The following is a 13,169-nucleotide window of genomic DNA, read 5'->3' as shown; positions in this document are numbered from 1 at the left end:
ACTTTAGGAACTCCCTGGCTTTCCAGCTCTGCAGAAGTCATTTTTTAGACCTTTCAAGGGCCAGATCCAAAACTTGTTAAAGTCAGTGGGAACCTTTCCACATTTCAGTGGGCTTTGGATTAGTCCCTAAGTGTTTTAACCAGAAGAATTGTACCAACCCCTCACTGAAAAAGCAGAACTATTCATCTAAGTTTGTATGATATAAACTGTTACATGTATTTTGGTGCATATATATGAACTTGAAAATAAGGATTTAAAATAATTTTTGAGTTTATTCTGTAAGCAGGGTTTCACTTTACTCACCGAATAATTTCTCTTACAAATATTAGATTCTAGAATTTAAAGGGGCTTTTCAGTCAACTAGTTCTATTTGGAAAAACGTATGTTTTCAGCTGTATACAAAAGCATAAGCGTTGTATGGCAATTTCTTTTCATACAATTGGATGTTTTGGAAAATTCTAAGGTTACATAAATGGAAGGGCAATAACAGAAAATCCCATACATAATGCATTTCAGATTTTCTAGAAACAGAGTCAGTGGATAAATGAACAACTGCCCTGTAAGGGAATCATTTAATTCCTCCCACTCATCTGATATACAGATAATGTGAATAAGACTAATTCACTGCTCTCTGCTCACGAACTTGCTTGCAGCTCAACTGGTGTAACAATCAAAATCATTCAGGTCTCACTCTGTAGTCATTTACAACCAGACACAGGTCTGTAGAAGGCAGGAAGGCTCTTCCCACTGACTGACTTGGGCTGACACCCATTACCTCTCACAGTCCTCCAGGTTTTGGCCTGTGATCAGTGGGAGTGTGGCTGCAGACCTCATATCAGACTGTTGTGAATTGTAACTTCTGTAAATCTGAGCTTCTTGTATCCATGAAACCTTTCTCTGCTGTGAGAGAAGTTAAATAAGTACTTAAGAACTTAAAGTGAACTTAAAGTGCTTAAAATATAATGACAAAACGGTGTGTCAGTTTTGGAGAGTTGCTCGAGGTACAGCATATTCCCACCTGCCATGGAAATAAATGGATGACTCCTTTGGTTGCCACATAAAAATATTTAGTTTTATTAACAGCATTACTCCTTCAAAGCTACTGTGCCTATAGACAAGATCAAAAACCCCATTGTTTACACAAGCACAATAGAATTTGACATCTTAGGAATTTAAAATAGTTCCCATTTAGGGGGAATCTTGTCATACAAATCAGCAATAAAACTAATTGCGACCCTATGAACATAGTAAGTGGGTTTGAATCGAATTTAAATGCCTTACTTAATCCTTAGTCCCTAGAAAAGCAATATACCCACTCATGTCTATAAGAATCTTGGTCAGATGAGAAGTAGAATGTTCTGGATGCTTCAATCATGTTGTTAATTGGAATATTTTGTTCCCTTGTTACAGTTGTCAGAGGAACTAGCGAAAAAGGAAGAAAAAACTGTAGCACTGGAAGGTAACAATGATAATCTATTGCATTGGATCTCCAAACATGACCATGATATCCTGGAGAAGATCACAGATGCAGAAAATGAATGCTAAGGTTGATATCTAATGAAATGCTGCATTAATTGGCATTTTCTCCATTATTTCTTGTAGTCTATTGTGAAATTAGATACTTTGGAAAATAATGAAGGAGACTCAAGCAGAAATTATAAGAGCTTCATTTCTGTTTTTAATGGGTCTTGTGAGTTATTCTGTTTTCACAAAGAAACCATCTGTTCAGAATATGATTGTTTAATGAAGTTCAGTTAAATAGGTTATTTCACTAAGTTTTGGTAAATTAATATTGATTTTAATAAGTAATTCAGATTCTCTTAGATGTGGTATCTGCATTTGCTGATTTTACCTAGTCTATTCTAAAGTATCACTTCTATTGCACTAGATTATCAAAGAGGTATTAGTAAAATGCTATATAAGGGTGTTGGCATTAACCTTACCCCCAGTTAGATGTGGGCTTTTCCAAAAAGTAAAACCAAGCCTTTACCCTCCTCTGTTTTCTTATATCTACTGATAAAATAATATCAATTAACAAACCAAAACCAAACCAAACAAAAACCAAATATTTATAATATAACCGGTATTAAGCTCTGGGCCAGGTTGGAAATGAAATCAATTTTTGGTACTAATAACTGATGAAAAAGATTAGCTTTATGAAAATATGGTGTGTGTCTCTGACAATGCATAGGACATCTAATTTGAACATAAATATATGATTATATACAAGATGTATCTATTCCGGGATGGTAAAAGCTTGAGGCGTATATAAATACTTATGTATGTATATATATGGACATGTACACAAGGATGTATCAACCTTTTACCATCCAAATGCATACATGTTTTCAATGATAAAAGCTGGGACTCTTAAAAAACAAACAAACAAAAAACAAAAATAAAGATAAGATTGCTGTGAATACAGTATATGCACTAGGTCTCCTGTAAATGTGGAACTGTTTGTTATTGTTCTCTACATTGAAAAACAGTCTCCAACATGGACCCCAATGAATCTTAGATGTTAAAGAAAATACCAATGAACAAACAGCACTCAAAGGCTGTTTGTGTCAACAAAATGTGTCTAGTAAAATAAATTTAAAGCACATGCAAGGAAAAATAAAAATGTGAAGTCATTACATTCAGTGAGAGACTATTAACTGACAGTCAGATCTCTACAACTTCTCAAGGAGAAGTTCCTTCTGACTCCACGAACATTTTCAGTCAGTCTGGCAAACATGTGCAAAAATGTTTGGCTGTTTTGTTGAGGCATCTTTTTGTCCATGGAAGAAATGCTTCCATGCTGATGGCAGTGGGAAGAGAATATCTGCATTTTTAAAGGACAAACAATAAATTTAAGCATGGGTGGCCTTAATCCTTAGTAGTTTTTCTTTGCTGCTGTAAAAAAAAAAAAAAATATCTCAATGGATACTCCTAAAGTCTTGCACTGAATTTAGAAAAATTATTTTTTGAACCTGTGGTGCGATTAACTCCTACATGAGCCATACATAGTAACCCCTTTAAAATTATTATCTAGAGATGATATTTTATTTACTTGTACCATGATTCTTGGTGCAATCAAAGAGCAATTTATTTGAGCAGGAGCCCTGCTGGATGTTACTGTCTTCAGTAAATAGAGTAAAATGTATAGAATTAGCATAGCGTAGATAATCCCAACTTCATTCATGTTTAAAAAGTTTGTCCTTTAACTATCAATGGCATTTTAGATCTTTGTTTTTGAAACAGCAAAGCTTTGAGGAGTATATTTAGCACATATGACAAATGTTGCACTTGGAAACTCAGACAACAAAACTGGTTTCTCATGACAAATTTGTTGTCGCAGTAGGGGACAATCGTCTGTGTCTCTTACAATCAGGTCTTTACCTTAACTCTGCAACTGAATACTTGAAGTAGGATGTAAACTAGGGGGAAAATAGGGTCACAGATACAAAGCTGTATAGTTAGATATTTATATGTACGTGCCAATTTTGTCACAGGTATTATTTTAGGGGCATTTTTGCTCCACTCATGTTGGTAAGAGTATTGATCTAAACTTTTATCAGGGCCTAAAAGTTAGCCCCTAAAGAGGAAAATTTTGTCTAACATTGCTTTTTTCCTTTCTTGCTTATTTTTTTTTCTTTATTTTCATTTCATGTGATACTCTATGATGTTTGGAGAAAATCTTTCATATACTAAAATAGAATCTCGGGGTTTACAATAAACACTGTGATGTTGGGAAGTATTTTATTTCAGCAATGTTTGGTAGATTTTTTTTTCCCCCTCTAAGTGTAATGAGCAAACCAACTTTTGGTTAGCATTTAAGATAACGATTATTATTTTAATGTGAGATCAGTCTTGTACTGCACATTCTTTCTTTCATTTCAATGTACAGTATGAATTTTGTATTTAATGAATTTTGTGTATCCAGTATGCACGTACCTGCACATTGACTTTCATTTGAAAGTGGGTTTCAATTTACTTTTTAAACAGTGTTTATGAAAAGACCTCAGATGTGTTGACACAAACTATATCCGCAATGTTTTTTTTGTGTGTGTAGGGTGACGTTTGAATGTGATGTTCTGCAGCAATGGGTCAGTATTCCCTATCTACCTTAGATCCTCATTTGATAGTGCTTCTTGTAATAATTTTTTCAAGTGAGTGGCATGTTCTGGATTGTGATATTGATATATGGTTAAGGACATTGATATGAAACTAAGGAATTCCTAGAAATTACCAGTGGGCATGTATTAGACAGTCATTGTAATTTAATGTCTAGTAGAAGTGTAAAGTACCAAGGTATTTAGAGTTCATAACATTGTTATCATGTGTATGGGAAGTATTTAGTGTTGATCAGCTTGTTTATATTCATCAAATAAACTTTGTTTCTTTCTGAAATCAGTGTTGTGTCATTAAAAGTAGGTTTAATGACTGTAAGAAAATGTGTGAGAGATGTTTTCCACATGGTAAATTTATCACACTCCTTATTTCTCTAATTGCTACCATTCAAAGTAATTTATCTTCCTGTTGTTACTATCACATAAACTGTTTAAGAAAGCATAAAAAGAGAATGTCTCCTAGGCTCCACTCCCAGAAATGCTTATGAGCAACTTTACTAAAGTGAAGAATCATTTTCTGGATTGGGCTCTTAGAGAGCAATATGCTTTTGAGTGCGTTTCTAAAACATAATATTCTTGTGTGACCCTGTGTAATTGCATAGAAAATTACATTTTGTTTATGTACTTTACTGACCAAAAGCCATAAGGTGTGAAATTCTCTGCACAGTCAGCTCCTTTTTCAGCTGCCTGGTAAGTGGTTCCCCGTTTCCATTATGTTCACTTTTTTTAGAAAAGGAACTTTTGTTGACCAGGAATTTCTTACCTCATAGAACTCCCTGGACCAGCTCAGGGCACACACAGCAGGAGAATAAAAGGTAAGTTAAGTATGCATTTTACTTAGGTTATTTAAAAACACACAGTCTCTTAGTTTTAAGCTCTGTTTCTTTACCTATAAATTAGTTTTCTTGGTAAGAGAGTACTATGTACTAACACAAGATATTAAGTTTCACTTTTAACTACAGCTAAATATACATTTATTGTGTATTCTACTTACGCCTGCTTAGCTTTGAGCTGCAATACTATAAATTGAGTAGTAGTTGCTTCTAGCTCCTTTCTAGACCTGCAGGGTTTTTCAGAGTGGTCTTGTTCTGTATTCAGGTAGTGTCTGTATTAGGGGACTCTCCATCCCACTGGAGACAAACATTTTTGATTCTATTTTCCGTGTTGATCAGTTCCTGCTTTAAAGGCAGCTCCTGCCTCCCCACGTGGTGAAGGGGACAGTACCAACATGTCATACTGAGGTTATAGAGGGGACAACAGTGGGTTTGGGGAAACTGTCAAAGGCTCTTAAGCCCCTTTTTCTGTAAGATGGTTTTCAGCAAGGATCTTTCCTCTGTAAAAAGGGGCTGTGAGGGGCCCAGGGGAAGGGACTGGACCAGCATGTTTGTGTCTGCTGGGGTGGGGAGCTCCTCAGAGGGCAACTGGGTGCAAGATCATATCACCTAATGTTGAAGTTTGAGTTTGTAGTCAAGAGCTCCTCTAGCCCTGAGAGAGCCTGAATAAGGACCAAGCTGAGGTTGAGGTTTCTTCCTCAGAGAGTCTGTTTGTTCACTCCAGGCTTGAGCCAAAGCAGCTCAAGGTTTGAGCAAGCAGGAGATTAAGCAGTGGGGGACGTTCAGGGGATGGAGCTATGTGTTGGCTTGTGTTTCAAGCCAACATGTCATTCTAGACACATTCTGAGAGCCCCAAACAGCTCTGTGCCAGTGTGAGTTGGATAAAGCCAATTTCAGAACACCTACTACAGTTGTTCACACTGTGCTCCAGATCCAGGATTTGGTTCTGGAAGAGCCACACTAATCAATGCACACTGGGTCCCACCCTGTCCACAAAGTACAGAGCAAAGGGGCAAAGAAGAGTGTGACTATGTGTCACCTGTTGATGTTGCTTCTCCAAAACATGGAACTTTTAATAACCAAAGTATTAAATCATTCGAAATAAAGCCAAGTCAGCTCTAAATAAGTAATACATTTCCCATTATGAAGTCAGTGGGAGCTCTGCACGTCGCCAGGGCATGATTTGACCCACATATGAAAAGTACAGCTGATGGGGGGCTGCTGTGCAGATTTTCCTGCTGTGAGATTACAGTGATGTTATTTCATGCTCCTAACTTTTCAAACAAGATATCTCTGTTTCAAATGCATCTTCTCAAACAAGAGGCAACCTCTGCCTTCATAAGGAATAGCCCAGGGCACATCATTACAGCTTTTGTATGGCCTGGAGGCGCTGATGCAGGAGAAGCCCACCCTTGATGGATGCAGTTGCAGAATCAAGGACTGATTTTGTTTGGGTTTGCATTCCTTTCACTCCTTCCTCTTGAAAATGACTCTTTCTTCAGAATAAGACAATTCTAACCCCAGATCTCCACAGATGCAGGGGAAGAGCAGGCGCAATGCCAGTGCATCCTAAAGACAATGCATGTGTCCCTTTGAAAAGCGCACTTGAATTTGTGTTACAGACAGTTATATTCCCACGAAGCTGCAAGTCTCACGACAGATACAAGAACTTTGAACTCACCCAGTTTCCAGCGGAGGCGAGTGTCCAACTTTACAAAGGCTGTGCTTTTGGTACTTACCCCAGCGAGGCCAGGAGACAGCAGATGTTCTGGCAGCTGCAGCCTGCCTTGCGCTCGGGGAGCTGGGGCTGGAGGAGAGCAGCCAAGCTCCCTCCAGATGGAGCAGACAGGGAAGAGGCGAGTGGGAGGCTGCACAAGTAAGTTAGATAGCTCCAGACAGCAAAGGACTGATGATGTGTGGCTCCATGTCACCTAACCAACCTCAGAGAGGCTGCAAAAGAGAAATAAGCACCAACTCAGAGCTAACCTGAGTTCAGTAAGAAGCCTTCTTGTCATGGGAAAATCAATAGGGAGGAAATATCTGTGCAGAATGCATGATAATGTAGCATGGTAACTACTTTTTATTTGAATGTAATTTGGACAAATGCATTACTCATAAGTGAGTTATCCAGGGCTTGCCAAATATGTGGTTAAACAGTTATTATAGCAAATTACACCATCATCTAAACACCTCTGTTTTGGCTCTTAGTTGTCTTCTTTTGCAATGATGTTTCTTTTTTTTTTTTTTTTTTTCTTGATTACTGTTGTCTAATAATGCTGTATTTACTGTTTTGGTTACCATAGAAATAAATAATGGCACAAACAACAACATGCCTACGAGAGAATAAGAGCATTTTCTGAATTTCACAAGGAGAACACTCCTGTTAATGAAGACCTATATGGTTGTGTAGTTCTTAACATAGCTCTCATGTCTATTGATTTGTGTCCTCATATGCATTTTATTATGGGCTTTATATTTCATTTTAAACTTCCAAAAATAAAGAAAAACAGCTGAGGTACATTTTTTTTTTTTAAGTGGTCAGATTTTGGTTAGAGGTTAACATAGGCCAAAAGAGAACTCAGCTCTGCCCTCGAGCCCTTGCAGTCCTGTTTTGTTTTGTTTTAATAAAAAGATCATTATTACAATCCAGCGAGGGTCACAGAAGCGCGGTCATTACAGACCAGCCGTACTCCTTGTGCAGCTCTCCTGCCCTCTGCACCTTCTCCAGCCTTAGATCAATCAAACCTGTGAAGGCAGGACTGTTGTCAGTCATGATAAGTGTGTGCATTAAGGGGCTAATCCAAACTTTACTGAAGTGACCTGAAAGACCATTGATTAAAAGTAAGTTTCTACTCATAACCCGCTTGCTTCTTTCTGGAGCAAAAGTGTACATTTAGAGGAGCATGGAGCCAAATGTTTCATCTATATATCAAAATTTCAGCTAAATGTAGTTCAAATGAACAAACTGATTTTTTTGAATGCTTTGTGATAAGAAAATATATCTTGGGTTTCATTACTGAAGTTAATTTACAATGTGTTTTGTTTACAGTTGTCCTGACTGTGTTTCTAGGCCAGCACTCAACTCCTACCAACTCTTAACACACTGTTACATTATAGTATCTTTACATTATGATCACTTATTTCATTGTATTTGTTACAATTCAGTAAGTACCATTCAGTCCATGGGGTAGTTTGCTATTGTTAAACATAGATCTGCTGTTGCCTCAAGGAGTAAAATGCATATTTAGGAGTCTGTTTTCTAAAACAAAATAAATTCTGCACAATCTTGCAATTGGCGTTACTACAGGGAAAAGAAGAGGCAAAACAACCCCCATAATAATTAACTCCTGGGACTGTCCAGGTAAGCCAGTTTCTAGAGGATTTTTTCCAATTCTGATGCCATTCAACATGTCAGAGTTGTTCTCACTGAAGTTAAACAACCAGTCTCCGTATCTGAAAGCCGAAGGTTGTAAATCTCCCTTGTGAATGTTGCCTATGACAGGGAAGGAAAGACTTGCGTAATTACCACTTGTACTTCCTCAGAGAACATGAGCTCAAGTCTAAAGCAAGGAGTTTGGTCAATAAAACATCAAGGTCTGAAAACTACAGGAAAAGACCTGTCCAGCTCATATGATAAGTAGTTTTTTTCTTGGTTAAAAGGAAATTATTATTTCAGTGGAAGCCTCTTCTTCAGACCTGATTAATTTGCAGATATTCTTAATTTTTCTTCAAGATTACCAATAGTTATTGCAATTCATAGCTAAATTAACTGAAATATCTTACAATCTTCCTTCTATGTGAAGCATAGTGCACTGGATATAGTTATTCTGCTAAAATACAGAGAACCATTTACTAATCTGACTATAAATGTTATGATGGTCATCAGTGTCTGTGAACCAGGTTACAAATTTAAAATCAGAGAGCAGGAGTAGCACCTTGTTCCCACGCTACTGAAGTCAGAAGGAATTACTTTCAGTCCTTCTCCAGGCAGTGAGGGATATCAGTGCTTAGCGCTTTGGGCTATAATTGGCCAGATAGCTTATGGAAGAACACAACTACTCACGTGAGCAAATTTTTACAGGACTTAGAGCCTTAAATCAATTATTAATGCTTTTTGGCTAATGTGAATACTCGTGGTCACACTGGTACCTTTTCATAGCAATCATTGTCCACATCTGTTCTCTACTTACATCACAGGGAATGATTTCAGTTAAAATGTTTATGCATTGCTGCTGTTCTGTTTGCTCTTCTCCATTGCAGCTTTTTCTACTTCCTGCAGTGCTTTGCACATTTTTTAGCTCTAAATTCCCTCACGCAGAAGTGCCATATGCAGTCTTTAAAAACTTCTTTTTGAAGGAACCCTGTGATTCTTCAGCTGCTTTGCCATCTTCTGTGAGGATGCACAGAGAACTTTGCACAAGGTAGGAGGCACCTAAAGTAAGACTGTCTGAAATTAAGTACATACTGCAGACTTGGATTACCTACGGGTCCTGTGCAATAGGAAAATGCTCTACTTCCTTTGATTGCTGTGGGATTTGAATATAATCAGCATCTGGCATGATAGAGACTGAAATGCAAAAAAACCTTATAAAATTTTCCTGATATACATTAGGTTGTCATCATCAGTGTCCCAAGGAATCAGGCAAACCAAGAAATGTTAAAATAGGTTGTTGAGAAATGTTGTTTTTTCAGAGTTCACCTGCCTAGTTTGGCTCAATGACTGTTCTTCCCTCTCAGTTTTGAAATTCCAGATACAAATGGTGATGCACAAACATTCATTAAACTCTGAGGGATTAGTGAAAAATTGCATTGAAGGAGCATTTTCTCCTGGTTCGTTGGATCTTGCCACCATAGCAAGTTCAGAGAAGAATTTAGATTACTTACCAATACAGATATTAAACTGCAGTCTGAAAATAAAGGAGATATTTGAACTAAATAATTCAAACAGAGTAATTCAAATTGAGGAATTAAAATAGAAAGGAATGGTGCCTTGATGTGTGGTAGCCTAGTACTTCCAGGAAGGTCAAACACCAGAGGAATGGGACAAATTTAAAAAATCAGATGTTTTTATTTTTCTAAATTTCTTCTTATTTGCATATTCAAAACATTTCAAAGTCACTGCCTTAAACTATGTTACAAACAAAATGGCAATTGAAGAGATAGTTTTGATGTGATGCACATCCTACTTGCACCGCAGGAATGAAGATGAAAAGGACACTTCTTTTGAGTGCCACATCTTAGTACAGTTTTGCAATTATGCTTTGCAGACAATATTAACAATTCTTATTAAATACAGGATATCATCTTAAAATGAATACCAGACTTTTAGGAAGGGTTTTGTAACAAACATTTCAAAAATCTGATTTCACTTTGAATTAGCTTTCAAAATCCAGTCCAGATATATATAAAGAATATAGAACATAAATATATTTTCTAAAGTACTACAGTATGTGAAATTTATAAATTGTTACATGCTTTGCTAATGCAGCTGGGTGAAGCTTAGTCTCAGATCAGATAGAATCTTTTAGATAAATCATTTATGACTAGATGACTTCTTATCCAAAAGTCAAATATGTGATCATTTACAGAGGTCACTGGCTGTATTCTGCTCTGTGTTCCATAATCAGCTGAAATAAACCCCAGGAGTCCCTCCTGAATGTATACTCACAGGGTCACAGTATAATAAAATACTGCTCAAATTGTATTTCAGACAAGGAATGCTTTCCCCAAAACTACTCCAGTCTCAGGGACAGGACTGTCAATATGCATTGCAGTGCAAATGGCAAGTATAAAGTCCAGCATTTGGAAGGGGAGCGCCCTGCCTGCTTAGTGGCAAAAAGCCCTGCTGTGACACACATTTAACTATTTAAGTGACTTTTACAATGTATATTCTATACTCCTTTTTTACAGAGTCAAGCTGGGACTTACAACTAAGGTACCTTTTTGACACAGAGGAGAGGTACAAAGCAAATACTGAAAACCTTGGGAATGTTTTCTGAACCAATACAAGCCGGTGTTATGGGATAGTGAAGAAATGCTATCAGATTCTATGGAAATAGAGAATATCCTCAAAATATCCCAGCTGTGATAATGCAGCATCACAATAACTTTAGACCATATTGTCAAAAACAAACAAACAAACAAAAAAGTCACAGGATGATGGAACTGCATGAAAATGCATTTCTGCCTGAAAAGCAGATAGGGTATTAGCCACGGGCATTTCCATCATTCCATTGAAATACACCTAAGTGATCATGAAAATGCAATAAATGCTCAGTATAAAACCTTACAGAAAGGAATGACATTTTGTTTTCCTGTGGAGTTCACTACAGCCAGTGTTGGATCAATCAATACATCCACCTCTGTGCTGGGAAGTTCCCCTGTAAGCTCAGATGATCTGGAAGGAAGTGTTTTATGAAAATATTAGCAAAACAACTGATTAAATAAGGAAAAAATGCAAAATTGGCACCCTGTAATAAAGACAATTAGATAAACAAAAGTGCAATGACTATTATCAAGTAATCAAGTGGCTACTCCTGTAGCTGTTCCTTTGCTTGGCTGCTTTGTTAAAAGTGATATCATGGAGTCACCACTATGCTTTGAATTATAGGTTATTACTGGCTGGGTGGAAGAAATGCTGCACCCAGGACAGATGCCAGCGAGGCAGGGCTGGGCAATTACCACCACTGCTCACAGCAGCACACAGGCACTAATGAGTACCTGTCATGCTCTCCCAGAAGCAAAAATACAGCTACTTGATGAAAATGCTTGCAGTGTTCTGTACTATTATAAAGAGCAGATCATCTTCTATCTCAGTGGGACTGTCAGCTCCAATAGCACAGTACACTGCTCGGATGGTTTCTCTCTGCCTTTGACTGAAGAGGCAGAACAAGAGGAGTCACACACATACAGGCTACGGACTCTGATACCAGAACTCAGGGAGTCTGGGGTGCAGCAGAGGCCTTACTGCAGGAGCCCTCATCCACTTTATTGCCAGGTCCTGTCTGGAAGCACAGTACACTTTCCACCACAGTGGTCCTTGTTTCTTCCAAGATTATATTATAAGCATGTTGTGTCAGGTCACTCCAAGTGACACTTTACACAGACTCTAAACAGCAGAAGAGAAGGAGAGGTGGTCCATGATAAATCAAGTTTAAATTTTTCAAGTTATTGATTTTAGCAGGAGAAGCACTTGCCATAAGTGCCATGTGCCCATTACATCTATTCCATACAGAATCTTAATACGTACTCCTCCACCTGGGCCATGGCTGTGCTATCACTGTACCCTTGTGTTCTTCACTGTGGGCAAACACTCACATTGTCAGTGCCATTTTGAAAAGCCTTCAGAATTTTCATTTAAATTCAGGAAAATAATGTAGAGCTAAAATGGTACCTCAATCATTCCATGGAGAAATGAAGACAGTAGTATCACTGGGGCAACAAGGTTTGCCAAATCAAGTACTTCAAATGAAGAGTTCAAAACTAATCTCAATAGTAAATATCTTTTAGAGTGAGTTTTAAAACAATGCCGTATTCTAAATAAACAGGCAAGAATCAAGGTCAGTTGACATACTATTATGGACCTTGGAAGATAGGGTTAATTTTATCAGATGTGTTGCTCATGGTGCCTAGATTACTAGCTATCTTCAGAAATATATTGACTTTAAGCAGTCATGGATAAATATACATTGGCTTAGATGTTATGACATATCTTTAGTCCTAAGGAAATGATAACTTAGCTAAGTAGTCTTTAAGATAAATGTCATATAGGGGCTAACCAAGCTCCTTCCTCTCACTCTTAAACACACTTTACTGATAACATGTGCGTGTACATATTCCAAAGAAATCCTTACAGATATTTCAGGTGAGATCTTCAGACAACATCCACCTACATTCCTCTTTGAGCTGTGTAGAATCTGAGGATCTAATATTGCTACAATTATGAACTCAAGCCTAATCTTCTAATCTTCTCAGATGGAAGCAGAGCTGTTCAGGAGCAGGTGTGGTCCCAGGCAAGGACACATGGTTGAGACCATGTCAGGAGTGGGTGTCAGTCTGGTCCATGCTTATGGGAAATCTGTGGTGCCCTTTCCTCTTCGTACCCATTCATGATCTGCTCTTTCACCATCATTGAAACCTCCTGAGAGTCCCAGTTACCTGCAGTTCCTGAGTATGGCACCATGAGCATCACACCACCACCATGAAAATATGCCAGGCAGAAAAT

At 37.8% G+C, this 13,169-nt stretch overlaps 1 protein-coding gene across 9 annotated transcripts in view; it reads left to right on the top strand.

Moving 5' to 3' along the window:
* ERC2 (ELKS/RAB6-interacting/CAST family member 2) overlaps positions 1-4,392 on the top strand; it is a 433,721-nt gene extending 429,329 nt beyond the window's left edge. For all 9 annotated transcript variants that reach the window (XR_003527258.1, XR_003527257.1, XR_003527256.1 and 6 more), the window contains one exon: positions 1,411-4,392. The gene's annotated coding sequence lies outside the window, so the exon portion shown is untranslated. The remainder of the gene's footprint in view (positions 1-1,410) is intronic.
* Positions 4,393-13,169: the final 8,777 nt, after the last annotated feature.

Source organism: Corapipo altera, unplaced genomic scaffold, assembly GCF_003945725.1.
Source record: "Corapipo altera isolate COAL_440 unplaced genomic scaffold, ASM394572v1 55, whole genome shotgun sequence".
NCBI lineage: Eukaryota > Metazoa > Chordata > Aves > Passeriformes > Pipridae > Corapipo > Corapipo altera.
Note: the sequence above shows the minus strand (reverse complement) of the source record. Positions and strands in the feature narration are given on the sequence as shown.